This window comes from Hippocampus guttulatus, chromosome 3 (assembly GCF_054856545.1).
Source record: "Hippocampus guttulatus isolate MCC_2025c chromosome 3, RoL_Hgut_1.0, whole genome shotgun sequence".
NCBI classification, from domain to species: Eukaryota; Metazoa; Chordata; class Actinopteri; order Syngnathiformes; family Syngnathidae; genus Hippocampus; species Hippocampus guttulatus.
Window position 1 is genome coordinate 26,049,076 of NC_141263.1, and position 17,058 is coordinate 26,066,133.

General features: G+C 44.4%; 1 protein-coding gene across 3 annotated transcripts in view; it reads right to left on the minus strand.

The window, feature by feature from the left end:
• The window catches only part of ankrd11 (ankyrin repeat domain 11), a 75,333-nt gene extending 58,528 nt beyond the window's left edge, over positions 1-16,805 (minus strand). For 2 of the 3 annotated variants that reach the window (XM_086107714.1, XM_086107712.1), the window contains exon 1: positions 16,385-16,805. The gene's annotated coding sequence lies outside the window, so the exon portion shown is untranslated. The remainder of the gene's footprint in view (positions 1-16,384) is intronic. The other variant, XM_086107713.1, reaches the window with a different exon arrangement.
• Positions 16,806-17,058: the final 253 nt, after the last annotated feature.

The window sequence follows — 17,058 nt, forward strand, 5'->3', positions numbered from 1 at the left end:
CGAAACCTGACACTGGGAGGGGGTGGCGGGTATTGAAAGATTTTAGAAAAAGACATGCACACCACGCAGCTCTTCTACAAAAACATCTACATTATTGATGAGATCTGACTTGGGCAGACAGGCACAATGATTCCTCTTATTGATCTCAAACAAATACAGCATTTACAAAAACCGCAGGATTCGGCATAGAAGATGTGAATTTAAAAAAATAAATACCGTCCTATTCATTTGGATCTGGTAACTGCTGATTTGTTCTGTAACTGTGAAGGGAAGCGGGGACAAAATGTAAAATAATTTTTGGAAAACGTGAGGGACACATCCTGCGGTCACGTCGTATTGTCATCGGGAGCCAGGCAGAGAAAGCAGTGAAAACTAGCAATGCTCATGAAAATGGGCATCTGTCAAATGACCAATACACCAGAAATCGAAAAAGATGATATTTAAAGAAGACAGAGAATCGAGGCGTAAAAGAAGGAAGGGAAAGGGCTGCAATAAGAAGATGGCAGCAATGTTTGTGACACCATTATTTATTTATTTTTGCCCAGTAAGTACTGCCTTGCCACAGTTCTTTCAACGCATCGCAAGCACGCACACACAAAACGAACACACAGCCCTTGATAAAAACGTTTCGCTGTTGTCAAGGTAACAGGCTCATAGGACTGATGGGGAGAAAAATATCTCATTCAAAAAAAAAAAAAAAAGATATCTTCAAACGGTAAAAGTGAATGTGCCATACATCGTAATCTTCAAGTCTGTCAAGTATATTTCTTGTTGCTCGACACAAATACGTTTTTGGGGGGCTTGATAGGTTGAACAAAGGATCGCTCCTTCAAAATGAGTTGCAAAATACACCAATGAATTTGAGCCTCAAGGGCGCTCATCACCTATTGAGGCTCCTTACAGTCCGCACAAATACAAATTCTGTGCCCTCTGCACCCAGAGAAATAATTACCTTGATGCACTCCAAACCAACTCTAAAACCTCAGCCAATTTGGCTGTTTATGACCTTCTCTCACAGTACACAACTTGTACTGTGTCATGTGAAGATGATGTCATGACATTCTTCGGCTAATCCGCAGACTTCATCAGAATACGGCTGCTCTGAGGCGATTTGGTCACAGAATTGCCATTTGGGAAGAAGCGCGAGGCGGACCTGGAGAATTGGCAATTCAAATCTCGCCGGACGCATCTGCGTGGCTTCATTTTAGCAAATTGCGGCAACGCTGAACCAACATCCTCGGCATGCAAGCAGGTGTTTGCTGGAGGCAAAGTCGAAGATATGTAGCGGCACGTTAACACGGCACGCCGACAGCTTACAGTCGGTTTATAAATCATCGGGACATTGACGCGATTGTCACCTTTTCTATGCTCAACACCACCACAACTGATTTGTAATGAAACGAGTACGGTAGTTACATCCAAATCATGCCTCAATCTTTGTAGCTGGATGGCTCAGTTTGTGTGACGGTAGCATTTATGATTACAGTGAAGTTCATGCTTATATCATGTGAGAGTAGCTGCCTTTACAGCAGCTCCTATATTTTGTTCTTCTACTTCTTCCTTTCATAACTTTGCTGCTGCGGATTGGGAATTTCTCCATTGTGAGACTAATAAAGGTTTTCTTATCTTATAAGATAAGAAAACCTTTATTAGTCTCACATTCGCCCGTCTAAGGCCATTCGTATTCAATGTTAGCGGTAAACTAGCAGACTTTCGTTTGATGAAATTGTGTTGTTTGGTTGAACCTTTTAATGCTTTAAATATAGCGCAGAATGTTTAGCGGTCTTTTTCTCGGTGGCAGATTCATAGAGTGACGCCAACTGGGAGTTGTCGCGTATTGTGGATCGGGCCTTTGTTTTCAGCAGCTGCTTCGGGTGATATCCATCCACGCTTGCTGCACTGCTGCTGTACGGCGCCCGGGAGGCTGAATAAAAGTACGTGACAAAGCACGCTCATAGGACATATTTCACAGTAGTGACAAACAAGGACGGACATTTAGCCTCTTTTTTGGGAGAAATGCTTATTTACCATCTGCTGATCTGACTAGTTTTGAATGACAAAATATGAACAGCTTATTTCGGTTTTGCTTTAACCAATGCAATGTCTTGGCACTTATTTACTAGATATCCAATGATGTAGCGGAGGGTTATAGCAGTGGTCCCTCGCAACCTCTTTTCTGCCAGGGACTGCAGTGTCTTCATGGCCGTCCAGAATTTTCACGGGCTTGTAACCATTCACTGATGACAAAGTGAGGTGAGTGGGTGTGTGTTTTTTGTTTTTGTTTTTGTGCCAGGAAGTGTCTCAGGGTTTCAGTCACCCAGTTTGTTGTTTTCTTCATGTTGATTTCATGATCCTTCTCCTCAGTGAGTTGATTGTAACCATACGGAGTTAAAAAACACTTGGTGCCACCTCTGCCTTTTCGTTTTTTCCCCCTCAATTACTCCGCGGCATCCCAGCAAAAGATGTTGTCATCATCAAATGAAGTCAAAGATTCAATAAGTCATTGTTTTAAAATGGCCTATTTCTGTCCTCACAGTACTTTGTTTGCTTAAAAAAAAAAAAAAAAAATCTGTCAGGTTGCTATGTTGGCTCGTATCATCTAACTGCAAACGGTGCTGTGCATTCACGTCGAACGCTGTAATGATATTTTTGACAGGAACTTCTTGAGACATTCAAAGGATGTACATGATCGGCTGACAACGTACACCAACAAAAATTTGAGCCCATCGGAATTGAGTATTCACTCCGACCAGAGAAGAACATTATGTGCTCTCATGCAAACATTGTAGCTGCACTTCCAAGAGCCTTGAATAAAACACACACACACACACACACATGGACTGATCTTTTTTTTTAAAGATATTCATAATTGTTTTTTTCTTTTTTTTAAGAGTTTTGACAACAGTCTTGGAATTATGTCACAAATGTTCGGGGCAAGGACTGGGTCTGACCCCGCAGGGCCACCGCTCAAAGAAGCTTCACACGGGATTCCGAGTAAATTATATCTCTTACCACGGTTCTGCATGAAAATGTGACTGGACAAGTATAATTGGCGGTTGGCTGAGCCCACAGGCAGTTGTTTATTTTGGTTTCATTTGGGCTTCTATGAATCAACTGGACAAATAATCGGCGTGAACAGGAGCCGAGAGTCGGCAGTCATCGCAGAATATCCAGAGTTTTGGAATCCATTTCAGACGTCTTTCATCAAAAATGCCAGTTCAGTCATTCGGTTTGCTCTCCAGCTGGCACCGTAACTCTGCATACGACTCGCAAAGATGTCACGGCACTTTGGCCCTTCATTTTCCCAGTTACGTCAGGTAGAAAAACTAAAATAATCCCACACACTGATTTATAGCGCAACACGGAGCACACGACTTTCTCAGACCAGCTGTCGCTCGCTGTCTCTCTCTCTCTCTCTCTCTCACTCCCACTCGCTCTTGCACACCAACAAAGATCATTTCTGAACCACATCCAAAATTGGCCACAGCGCACGGCTCCAATAGAGGGAAGGAATAAAATTATGTAAGATAGTCCTCGGTAAAAAAGAACAGTGTGTTATCAGCTGATGGACTGATAAATACCTCGCAGCAGTGGGCACCAGATGTGATAGTGGCCACCGGCTGTTTTGTTTTGAATAAGGTACAGTATACACATTCACCTACGTCTAATACGTCTACTACCAGCCGATGCGGTGAAATAAGAATCCCTTTGCCATGACTGTCAATCACTTGGCGCAGCGAATGTGCGGCCAGCGGTGCTGTGATGAATGGCAGAGATTTGCTACCCGTTGAAAACATGAGCATGTTATGGCAAAAAGTAGTTGGGGTGGAGACGACATCATCCACCGAACGTTCCTCTTCTGGCATGAACAATCAAGCCGAGAAAAAACACACTTTTACCCGAGTGTGATAATTGTCATGAAATTTGAAACGGAAATGACCGCACAATTATCGCGGTTAGGAATTGCGCTGCAGCTCAAGGCAAACTTTAACCAGGAATCGAGAGCTGTTTGACACAAAATAGCGATCACATAATTGTAGACCGGGGGGGTCATCAACCTTTTAGAAACTGAGAGCTCCTTCTTAGGAACTGATTAATGCAAAGCGCCAACAGTTTGATCCACGCGCCCAAAATAAATGTTCATTTTATATGTCCCATCAATGGTGATCCTCGGGGGCACCATGTTGGCGTACACAATAGAATGACAAACCATCGGGTACAAGATACTGTAGCTGAGGAAGAATGTATAAAAGGGTTTCCACTAACACACAACTTAATCTTTTGCTCAGCATTTAAATTATGTGCGCACGTGTTGTACACACGCAGCGCTGTCGATCATATGCAGAAAAACAGAAGAAGCTGACACGGTGCTAAAATTATGGAAAATGATTTGTGTCCACTCTGAAGAGGAAACAAGGTCCAACGCCCTTGGCTTCCTGCAAGCAGAACTTCCTGAGGACCCCTTGGCTCCTGGATGGACGTGGAGAAATGAGGGGAATCTCAACAAGCGAATAATGGGAATGAACTAGCATGAAGGTAGCAGCAGTCCGTGGTGATGAAACATCTACACGGCATACCCAGGGAGGGGGGGGGGGGGGGGGGGATACAATGAAAAAGACAGAAAATATGTCGTTGCATGACTGCTATCGAAATGTCTGCGTGCATGTATGTGTGTGCGTGCACTTAATAGTAGTGTGAGCCATGTATGTAACCGACAATTAGCGCACCTGCACGAACCAAAATAGTCCTGCAGAGAATTGACGCAAACAACGGTTGCTTTGGCCCGTATCTCACTGAGCGGCAAAGGTTTGCAAGTGTGTTGTAGGGTTCGATCAATGTCGCAAAGACATACGAAAGATATTCCCAAACCATTTCAATGGTGGCAAACTGTTTTTCCTGTCGCCGGATGAATTTGGCCCAAGATTTGCACTCCACCCGTGGGTCCACGTTGAACAATCACCCGCACACCTTGATTTCTCCGCTCAGCGCTTCTCTCTCGTACAAAATCCATCTCGATTTCAGCTACAGCCAGCTTGCTCCTGTGGCTAAATGAGGTGCGGAGGCAGCCTCTCAAGAACACCGCCCAACGAGCGACGCATCCAAACCTGACTGAACTCATTCGGCGCTGTGTGGGGTCAGCATGGAACATAATTAAGTCAGCGACAGGAGAGGTAGTTTCCACGCGCTTCAGCCAACGTTTCTCTGTAAACAAATTTAACCTCTGGCTAGCAGACGTCATGGCAAGCGAGATGCTTTTGATGGAACATCATGCTCATGATAAACAGCTTTTGAAAATAGGAAAATAATAAAACAGCGACTGGTCGTCCGCGGACTGCTCCCAAGTCAACTGCGGGAATGTTGATGGAAATGGGTGGGAAAAAAAATTGTGTGTGGCATGTTACGAATATATTTTTGTGTTAGTGTAAACTGCACGCTAAGCATCCTATCAGTCTTACGTCCACAAAAAAAAGTATTTGAAAACAAATCAAACCAAAAAAGTAGGTCACCTTTAACCTACGGTGCCGCATGACCTGCATCACGGGAAGTCGTTTAGCCGACAGAAGCCTTTAATTTGCAGCTAGCGATGACAGACATTTTTTTGTTTTTCTCCCAGTCAAAGTTTGTTTGATCCGTAATGCACCGATGGCATTGGCAAAGAAAGGGAATCTGGAGCGCCAGGAGCAGCACTTTAAAACGGTACACGCGAGCGACGATAGTGCAGTTTCTGCGCTATAAAAGGCCGTCCCTGCCTCGCTGTCGTCAGGTGTCCCACTGATTTCCTTTTTACAAACTCTGTCTTGCATCTACCCCCCCCGTTTCGTTCATGTTCAGGTCCGTATGGCTGTTGCTCATCTTGGCATGAGTGTGTGCGTACATGTGTGTATGCATTCACGTGGAGGAATGAATCGATGGCGAGAGGTTGGCTGCTTGAAAAGTAGCTCGTCGGTCAAGAAAAGGTTGGGCACCCCTGCTTTAAATAATGTCATATTTTGACCCCCCCAAAAATTGCCTCAACATCCTTAGATCATTCAATGAAATAAGATTGATAAATTTGTTGAGTATTTGGTTACATTTTTCCCCTGAAAAAAATGGAAAAAAAAATAACCAACAGCAAGCCATTATTCTGGGAAAGTGACGACAGACTATACATGCCTTGTCAGCGGCTATCTTTAAAAAAAAACGCGTTCCTTAGTCTTTGTTGTTGCTCCCATCTACAAAAGTAGGTCGCTGGTATGCAGCAGAAGGAAAATGTGTGTCTCAGGGTGACAACAGTTGAGAACCACCGCAGTCAGCAACATCACACATGCTTAGTGTAGAAAAAGTAAGATTGCACCCAATGATATGACATAACATCTTCCAATTTCAAAAAGGGATCAACGTCAGCAGGTATCATCGGGTGTGTCTTCATTTCTTTCACCAAATCGGACAATGGAAAATCTGGCCACAAATGTCCAGTCAATTCACAGCCTCTACAATGAACACATAAGGCTTTGTCATATTAATGTAGTGAAGTTACATGATATCTTTGTTTGACGGCGGATGATAAAACCCACCCGGAAATAATTCCATAATAATTTTTAACGGGAATATATGTATACATACACCCCCACCCCCTTAACGTGATGGCATTTAACTTGTACCGTGATAGAAATCATGTCACCCAGCGTTCCATCATTTTCTCTGTTGAGCTAACGTTTTCTGAAGTCCCCCTAAATCGACGGCCCGTAGGTCAAGAGCTGAGCAAATTGAGAAAGAAAAATGACACACTGGCCTCGTTTGTCAGAATGGAGCTCAAGCCGTTCCGATTAACGGATCCATTACAACAAAACGGGATCCGTAGCTGGAGAATCCAGTCAACAGCGGCTTCATAAACTGGAATGGCTGGTTATTAGTAAATAACACTCCGAAAGGAAGGAAAACCGCACAAAGCAGCACGAATAAGCGGTGTTAAAATGTGACATGAATCACGGGGTCTTTATAACCGCCAGCCAGGCTGTAAAGACCGAAAAGAGCTGACGTTTGCAATTGCGCGCACCGGTCAAAAAGGGTGCTTAGATCCTTTTGTTGTTGGTGAGGTATACTGCCGCACAACAGGCTAGGGAACAACAAAAGATAGGTGGCTAGACGCGTTAGGAAGCCCATGCGCCAACTGAAGGACCTCTTCTCTTTAGCATTTCGGTATGTCTTTGCATTTCATTCGCATCCAACGAGCGCAGACGCACACCTCCTGGAGCCTCTCCTTCCCCCGTCCTGTTGTTGCATTTCAATGTAAATGGCGAGATGAATGGCTGCAGCTGGCCCATCAAAAGGCCAGCCCCAATAAAGGGCCTTGATGATTGAGATTCACCCGGGCCATAACAACTCGACCCTCCCCCAGGCGGCACTGCAACATCCTCGCATCATCTCACTTTATAGCTTACTGCAGGGGCCGTTTTCCCAGGACCCTTTTATTCAAAACGGAAATAGGGAAATGACATTTTGGCCACTTTATAATGAGACAACGTTGTTTTGGAAATATTTCAAAAACTTGAAAAATGGCTTTAAAAAAAAAATGATGGACTAAAATCTTCAAAAGCAGACAATGTGCATTCAGCGGCACGGATCTGCGTTTGTGTATGCTGCCCAAGATGGCGAGCTTGGTAACGTAGCAATGTGCATATTTACTCTAACCGGCATAGACACTCCCATCATCCAAAGTCTTGAGCTGAATATAGAGAGAGTATTCAAAGTAGGCTTTCTGATGAGACAGAAAGGACTGATCGTGCTGGTGCATGGTATTGCCACCTTGCCAATCACGCATCCTGCCATGTTTTCAACGATTTCTGTTGCAGATGTGAGGGATTCTCAAGATGACGTGGTGTGTATTATTATACTGGAGGGAGAAAAGCAAAAACAGAGGAAGTTGGACATGTTCTTGGTGAACAGTGAAACTGAGTCACACCGCGTCAAACTAATAACTACAGATATACCTGCTATAGTGACACTAGTGAATTTCCCTCCAAATTAAGATGTCTGTCATCAATGCGGTGGGACAGTTAAATTCACATATGAGGGCCGGGCAGATGATTTGGTTCCTAAAAAAAAAAAAAAAACAGCCTTGCAAAGTCTGTTGCAACCAAAGGGGAGAAGGAAAGACTTCATTCAACATTTGAAATGGAGAAACGCAACAAAGAGAGAAACGTTAACTCTGTAAACGACTCAGAAGAACGACGGAAGCCTCAAAATTCCCGCTAAAAACTTTGCGCGCAAAGTAAACGAGTAACTCAATGTAGCATTCATTTTCACTTCAAATGCAAAATGCAAACCGTCAACTGACGCCACTGCAGATGGTAGCGCTTCGACTAAAAATACGGAAGCGGGACAGCTGTGAAGCAGACCTGTAAAAGTAATGCTTGCGGGCAAAGTACAGGCAGGCGCCAACACGGAGCCTTCTGGGAGGTGGCGCGACCGGTCGGCCACATTGAGCCAAGTTGCGGTGGCCCTACCAGAACTGGCACGGGCCCTGATTTAAAACAATACTTAACTAAATTCACAGTTATATAGGTCAGCCTAACAGTGGATAAAGTAGACACGCACGTGAAGCATCAGTGGGCGATCAAAGCAGCCGCTTGAAGAAAAAAATCGACACTGGTACACTTACTTTCCGCTCCTCAAGACATGCGGTACATATTGTGATTTAAAACAATCCTTAAAAGGGGAAGTCAACCCCAAAAGTTCCTTTACAATACGTTCTATGCAGCCCGACTAATCTAAATACGGCATTCTGATTAATATTGCATTTGTGGAATATGAGTTAAGTCATAAAATTCGCTTGTTTTTGAAGATCCCTTCGGGCTGCGTCAGGACCGCTTGCCTTCAGAGACCCCTTTTCACGTTAGCCTCCGTGGCCCACATAACTCGTGGCGAATTTGGAATGTCCTAGTGACTCTCAGTTGACCGTCTTTTGGACCGCCGCACGATGACGACAATGTGCGCGGAAGTGTAGAAATGTGGCGTTGTGAGGCATAGAAGAAGAGCGGTGCAATGTAGGCTATGAACGCGTGCTGGGCATTCTTCGCTCAAGGCCCGTCCCCATGGAAACGAAACAAGATCTGAAAGCTGGTTCAAATGCCGGAAGAATTTGGACACCGGCATGTGGTCGAGGAACGACTTATGTTTAGTCGGGGTCCTCAAATTCGGCCTTTGTTGGACGCAGCTTACAGATTTGGACACAGCCATGAAAAAATAAATGGACATTGCAAATATTTTTTGTGAATGTTCATGAAAAATAGATATGTTCATATGTTTAGCTATACATCCATCCATGCATTTTCTGAACCGCTTTATCCTCACCTAGGGTCGCGGGGGGGGGGGGGGGGGTGGCTGGAGCCTATCCCACCTGTCTTCAGGCAGCAGGCGGGGGACACCCTGAACCGGTTGCTTAGCTGTGTATTTTTAATCACTGAAAATATTTTTTATTTTTATTTCCAAGTTATAAAACCAATCCGCACTCGGGGTTGAACCACCGAAGACTGCAGTCGACCGTAATGTGATGAAAGAGGCGTCTGAGTCAAATCATGGCTGACATCACTGACTGTTTTTTTTTTCCCAACATAGTACAAAGATTCCCGGGCTTTTCAGCAGGACCGACCGGTTTCATGCACTGAAAAATATGAAAATAAATAATCAAAATTACAACTCACCATTACACTAATTGTCGTCGTCGTAATTGCTGGGAGTCCCGTGCACGTTTCTCTTCAACAAACCGGCCGGGCTCATTTTTTTTTTCAATTTTGCACAGCGTAGCATGTTGTGAGATGGGACATGGTAGGAGAGTTCCAGAAACTCAAGAATTCCTCGATTTTTTTTTTTTTGTTTGTATTTGATGATAGACTTTCGCCAGGTCTCACATTGAGTAAAATAGTTCAACACGCTTGTAGCATCCATACAGCTGCATACACCGACCTCAGTGTCGTAAAGCGACACAAGTGTCGTTTTCAGTGTCGTAAAGCGACACGAGTGTCGTGATGTTCGCGTGTGTTGTATCAAACAACTTCTATGATGAATTAACATCTTGTAAACGCACAGTCGCTTGTGCATGACGACACCTTACATTTTGGCCATAAAAAAAAAAAAAAGATGAGGGATTCACGTTGACCGCTGCTGCCTTCGTTCCTCGCCGGCATTTCAGAAGCAGCTCTAATGTGAATCTTTTGAGACGAGCACCTTTCTCACCCGCCACCATCTTATTGTTGTACTTTCTGACCCTTGCAAATGTATGAGACCTGTGTCACTTTGTTAGCCGGACATTTCACAGCTCCACAGAGCGTTATATTTTGGCGACGACAGCAAACGGATGAGGTGAAAGTCTTCTGTAGAGTGGCGCATCCGATGACAGGATGGCAAAAAAAAAAGAGATGACTTCAATGTCAATACAGGATTGTCAATTGAATCCGTTCAACAATACAATTGAATGCCTGATATAAATACAATTACATGGAACGTTTTTGAGGTGAGCATGATGGGGTGGCCAACGAAAACCATTCCGGCTTGACACGTAGCCCCTTTGAAAAAAAAGCAACGCGGTGCCCCCTGATACCAGGTAGTGCCAATGAACACACGAGTAACACGCTGGCCTGTTCTATAAACAGCTCTCTAGCGATTGGACATTGTGATTTTCCAGGACTGTTGTAGAAGTGATCATCTGAATGCAAACACTTTTTTTAAAATAGTTGCGACAATGGTCGGGACGATCACTACATACAGCAACAATATATTTTAGTTAAGATTCCATTGCCGAGGTGGGGACAGACATGTGTGGAAGCTAGCCTTACGTAGTTAGCACACACAGGTTTCAGTGTGTGTTTGATATAACGTTATAATGCAATGTCATGCTTGGTACACTAACACGTGTGTCAGCGAACGCCTGTTTTATTGACCAAACCACAGCTGCTTTACAGATATAGTGGCGCACAAACGCTGGTTCGCAGATTTCCTGGTTCCAACACGCACCAACAGAATGATGCCTTCAAGAACTCAAAAACTGGAACATTCCAAGTACCGGTACAGAACTTGACGTAGTTGTCACAACCCCTCAACAGCAATAAACACATTAAACATAAAAGGCACACAGCAAAGCATAAAACACACATCAGCTAGTTTTGCAAAATACTCCGTTACATAGCTTTTTTTTTTTAATTAAAAAGTTCCTCCAAATCATCAACACTGCTACCTTACATGAAGACGGCCAGTGCTACAAATACATCATGTGCGTGACTAACTACAAAGACCCATTTTGGAACAAGCTGAAAATTGTATCATCATCTATGCCTCTTTGGGGGGGGGGGGGGGGGGGGTCAAGCTATCCCCAGCTACTTACGAAAACGATTTTGTGAATAGAAGAGAAAATATTCAATTGATTCAACCACAACATGTAATTTCAACACAAACAGCGTTACAAATAAAAAGCAATCAGCTAATTTGGGCAGTTGATGCTATCACAAATTACTACAGAAAGCATTTTCGTTCAATCAATTCAATAAACAAATGAAGGCACCATGAGGCTTTTCTGAATAACATGATCCGTTTCCAAGAGAATCAAAAAAATGCAGCAACATGCTCGAGACACAAACGTTTCCCTTTGAAGTGAAATAATCTTGGCCATGAGAAAACATGTCGTGATGCACTGGAGGCGCAACACGCAAACACGCAGGCACAATCAGAGACGGGCTCGGAACATTTGTCCACCAATGGGGCGTCCGTCAGCCCAATATGAGGCCCTGCGGTCCCCAGAGAAGCCGCAGGATTGTGACCCGCCATTTTGCTCCGATTCACTTCAAGCATACAGGAGAGGGAAGTAAATGAGGGGGAATCGCAAAGGGCTTCACGATTGCCGTTTGAGGCTCCGCTGAGATTGAGTTACTGGGAAGAAAAAAAAAAAAAGGGAAAAAAGAGTTTGAAGAAAATGCTGGAAACTAAGAGCGAGTAAAACGGGAGCTCGAAAATGCCGAAGCACAGGCGGAGAGCTAGGAAAGAGGAGTAGCTATACTTGTTTACCAAAAAGGACCACACGCTCAGCGCAGGGGGGGGGGGGGGGGGGGAAGCCTGCAGACGGAAAGCAGGCAGAGTTGTTGCACAAGTTGTAGCGACATGCCTCAGCTCTTTATTAAACTAGCACAACGGTTAAAAAAATGCTTTCCTTGGCAAGATGTAAAGAGGAAGTGCATCGTTGTGTTGGTGATGAGAATGTCCCAACAAGTGTTCCACAGCGCGGAAATGAATACGATTATTGATTTATTTATTTTTTAAGGGGTGTGTGAGGGGGGTTGGAAGGTTACTATACATGAGAAGGAATACACACTGCATCATTCTTTGCGCTGGAGTGATGACAAATATTGACATATTAAGCCATGAATCACAAAGGACAATAATCCCACATTTCCAATTGTGATTTGGCCAGATTTTGGTTCGTGGTAGGTCACTAATTATCGTCAATTTCTCCAAACAAGCAAGAAAAGGTTTGTCAGTTTAGTTTGAGACTGCTCCAGGTAAACTTAACAACTCAAAACTCGATGTCACTTTTTCAGATTCTGTCACATTGTAGAATTCAAAACGGATCGAGACATATTAGAGGAATAAACATGTTTGGGGAAAAAAAGGGGCAGTTTTAAATTACGAAAGTTAAACACTGATGGAAAAAGGGGGCAGGCAATGTTGAAAAGAAAAAATGAATTCGAATTTGGCGGGTGTAATAGGCTAGTTAGTGCAAAAAGAAAGATATGTATACGATGTGCAAGGATGTAGGCATTCAACTAAATCTAGTCAAGTGTTGCAGGAGGTATTATTGCACAGTGTAAACTTTGAAGTGAGCATCCATCCATTTTCCGAACCGCTTGATCCTCACTAGGGTCGCGGGGGGTGCTGGAGCCTATCCCAGCCGTCTCCGGGCAGTAGGCGGGGGACACCCTGAATCGGTTGCCAGCCAATCGCAGGGCACACAGAGACGAACAACCATCCACGCCCACACTCACACCTTGGGACAATTTAGAGCATCCAATCAGCCTGCCATGCATGTATTTGGAATGTGGGAGGAAACCGGAGCACCCGGAGAAAACCCACGCAGGCCCGGGGAGAACATGCAAACTCCACACAGGGAGGCCGGAGCTGGAATCGAACCCGGTACCTCTGCACTGTGAAGCCGACGTGCTAACCACTGGACTACCGGGCCGCCCTGAAGTGAGCATAAATACAAAAAAAAACAAATTAATATTGCACGGTGTAGTTGACTACTTGTGATGTCATTTTCGGGAGTCTGATGCGTGTGAGTCAAAGCTGTTTCAGTCATATTTTTCTGACTGCGATGCTCGTGCAGAGTCTGCCAGATGAGAGAAGTTTGCAAAGCGTGTGTTGTGAATGTGTGTCGTCTCTGAGAACATCTTGTGCCACCTTTTGTGGCTCGGCTGTCATAATGCGGTGGAGGGGTGTGAAAGCGACTCCGCAGATGTGTTGTGCAGTTTTAATGACACGCCGGAGAGATTTCCTGTCCTACAGTTTCAAGAACAGACCGTCATGGATTTAGTCGGGTTGCTCTCAGCTGTCCTTCTGGAGAGGTTGCCGAGCAAATGTTTGCACTGCAATTTCGGTCATCCTTAGGATCTGTCAGAACTGGTCAAGAGATGTGATTGGTTTATTCAAGAGTACGTTCGTTGCATGGTCGCCGATGACAACTCATTCGTGTTTGTTTATTCCTCCTCCTCTGATGCCTTGTACGCGAAGACGAGAAACAGTCACTGATTGTGTTGCGGTACATTCGCCTGACTTTGGTGCAGGCGGCGTGGGTTCACCTCCCACTCGGCGACGGTGTGAACCCGAAGGTGACTGTGGATGGTTGTCTGTCTCTTGTCGTCCTTTCCATTTTCACCAAACAGCACCACACCGCGCGGCCTCCGTGGCTTTTCTATGACAACGGGAACGGGGCGGGATCTACTGGGCTGTGCAAGTTCACGCTACTGCGAGTGTGCACCGATCTGCCGTAACATTTCACAAGTGGCGAGTTTCAGCCAAGTGTTATTATTGTGGCGATTCGAAATAGGAATTGCCGTTGCATGACGTGGCGACGTCGCAAAGTACAGCCCATCAAATGCACTGAAGCTTTCACATACAGGTACATCGACGAAAACGCTTAAGCCAGCAAGGCAAAGATGCTCGAGACAAACATACCATATATACAATACCCCCCTTGTGTTTTACATCAACACTGAACTAGATTTACAATTTCATATGTACCGTGGATAAAATAAGTGCGACAGTATTTCACGAGCGGCATGCCATGGTTGGGCGATATTCAAATTTTGACATTGTTTCATCATCTCAATACACTGGGCTGTGTGGTTATTCCGTCACTAATGTTAGACTTATTTTGCACCTTGCAGAGACAGCCTCCAGTCTGTCTGTGTGAAGCATCCCAAGAAAAACTAACTAGCAATTTCTATGGATTTTTTTTTTACATTATATTCTGCACTTTGACATTTCACAAAATTGTTATCTCTTGCCACACAATAGGTAAATTCAATCAAATTTTAATGCAGCAGATTACGACATCGCTCCTCCACGAGTGAGCTCGGCCAATACCGATTCTGATACTGATTGCATGTCTTAGCGGAACATTTTTTCAACTTTAGAGCTACTATTTTAGTAATTGATTAATCTGTCATTTTTGGGAGGTGGGGAGAATTGATTGATGAATCAGATTTTTAAAAAACATTCTATCCAATGTCTGTATTATACAAAAAAGAGGACAGTATTTCAGATTGACAGTGCAGGAAATGGACAAACGTGTCAGTTAGTGGTTTGGTCTGTAACGTGCAGTGTGTTACGGAAGGGGGCGAGGGGATTCTACACTGCACACAGGCTGGTGTCTCGTTGGCTGCAGGCTGCAAAGTACCGGCTGCAGGTGATGATTATTATTCTTTGTATGCATGTGTGTGAGAACAGCAATTAAAGGTGGTGATTGACATTTGCCGATCATCTACTCTCCCACTGAAATCAGCCAATCGCGATCGGTTGCAGATCGATTGGAGCCCCATCAGTAATTAAACATATGCACACTATAATAAACAAGTGGGTTCACCTCCATCGCATTATGGTGGACTCCAATCCATGCAACAAATAGTAAAACACACACAGCACAACTAGAAGACCAATTTCAAAACTATGGATTTTTTAGGCATTTCAGTAAAGCATAACATATTTCAAACATTGAAAAACGAAGCATCCAGAAATGTTATGATGGAAGAGGTGTTGAACTACTTCAACGCCAACAACCGCTCAAATTCCAAATCTATCAAGTATGTGAAAGATATGCTCACATAATTCAAGAACACACCCATAGAGAATCCATTTTGATTCACAAGGTACAAATAACCTGGCTTAGAAACTCGGATACACAAACTTTCGCAGAAAGCGGGGAGTAGTCAGCTGTGGGGAATGCGATATGAGTCAGCATAGTCTCCATGAACCCGGCAAGCACTCCAGACCACTGGGTAGCTTGGTGGAAAATACCAGCAGCAGCACTGCAGTGTTTTGCTCGCCATTGGTCCTGCACCAAAGACGAGAGCTTGCTTGACTGCTCAGCCACAAGCCCACCATGTTGAGCCTCTCCTTCTTATTGTGATGTTCCAACACGCAAAACAAAGCCCCTTGCACTTGAATCACATTCACAAATTCGACCGAAACCTACCCAGAAAAACATCGCACGTCTTGCTGTTATTTGCACAGTCAAATTAGCCTCATTTGTTTTTTTTTCCATCGAGAAGCGACACGTTCCAGTGGTGGCTAGCTATTTTAGTTACCAGATGGAGCTATGGTGACAAGGAAAGCGAAAAAGTCCGTGTGTCTGTACCACCTTGGCTATAATACGAAAACAGTAAATACGTAGTGAAGAGGTCCAGGTTAGGCCAATAACAACTGACACCAACAACGCGCTCCACGTTTATATGGGATTACTGTGCTATATTGATAGAATACTGCAAAAGATTGTCGCATTGGGTTCCGTTTGAGGCAATTTTGTGAGCATGCAAATAAATAAATCAGCATAAAAAAAGGTAATCACATCGGGACAGACTTTTATCCCCCAAAAAAGAAGAAAACACTACACAGCTTGACCATGGTAAATTCAACAATTTAACCATCAGAAATGGAAATTGTTGGACTTTGCCAATGATTTGCAAAGTGATACATTTGTGCTCAAAACATGCCCAAGCGGTGTTATTAGAAATGGACCTTTCTTGCCAGTCACAACTGAGCAGATTACCACACAGTACAGCAATAGCCAGTTTGTTGTTGATAACCGCGCTGACCGTGTGAACCAAGGAAGAAGGAGAGGAGGGGGGAAAGCCCCACTTACCGAATGTGGAATTTCCTTAAAGTGTGAATGGAACCTTTATTTGATGCCACGGTGTGTTCAGCCAATGCTGGATGTTCCCATTTGTTGAGTTCGTTTTAGCACGAACTGCCCCGGAGTCGTCCGCATAGACTTGCAAGGACCATGGCAGCAGCTAAAAGCAGCCCACCAAGAAACGAGGCTAACGCTAGCTTGTTCAAATCATACACACCAACAAGAAGACGACAGAGGAAAAGACGACTCCAATATCCACCAAAAAACACGGCTGGAACGCAGCAAATTCTTCTTCACCTCCGAGTGAAATTCTTAATCAGTCCGCTTGCGTAACGGCAGATTTGATTGGGTGAAGGAAACCCATCAAAATAGCACGGAATGTTTCGTTAAAGTCATCAGCGAACCCATTCGAGCGCTTTTCAAGCGGCCTTCGACTTCGAGCTGCAGGACGGAAACGCTTGGGGGATATGAAAGCCGCCTGGTGATTGGTGGAATACGTCACAGCGCACAATGAAATTGCCTCCATTTTGGATCTGGAACGGCTCCTTGCCCTCTTCTGAATGTACATGGAATGCCCCAACATGGCCGATCAGGGTTGGAGTTTCAGCCCCAGATTACGCGTTACTGTTGCAACCCAAGGACCAATCAAAACAAACGAAGTACAGGCTTTGGGTGCGTTCGAT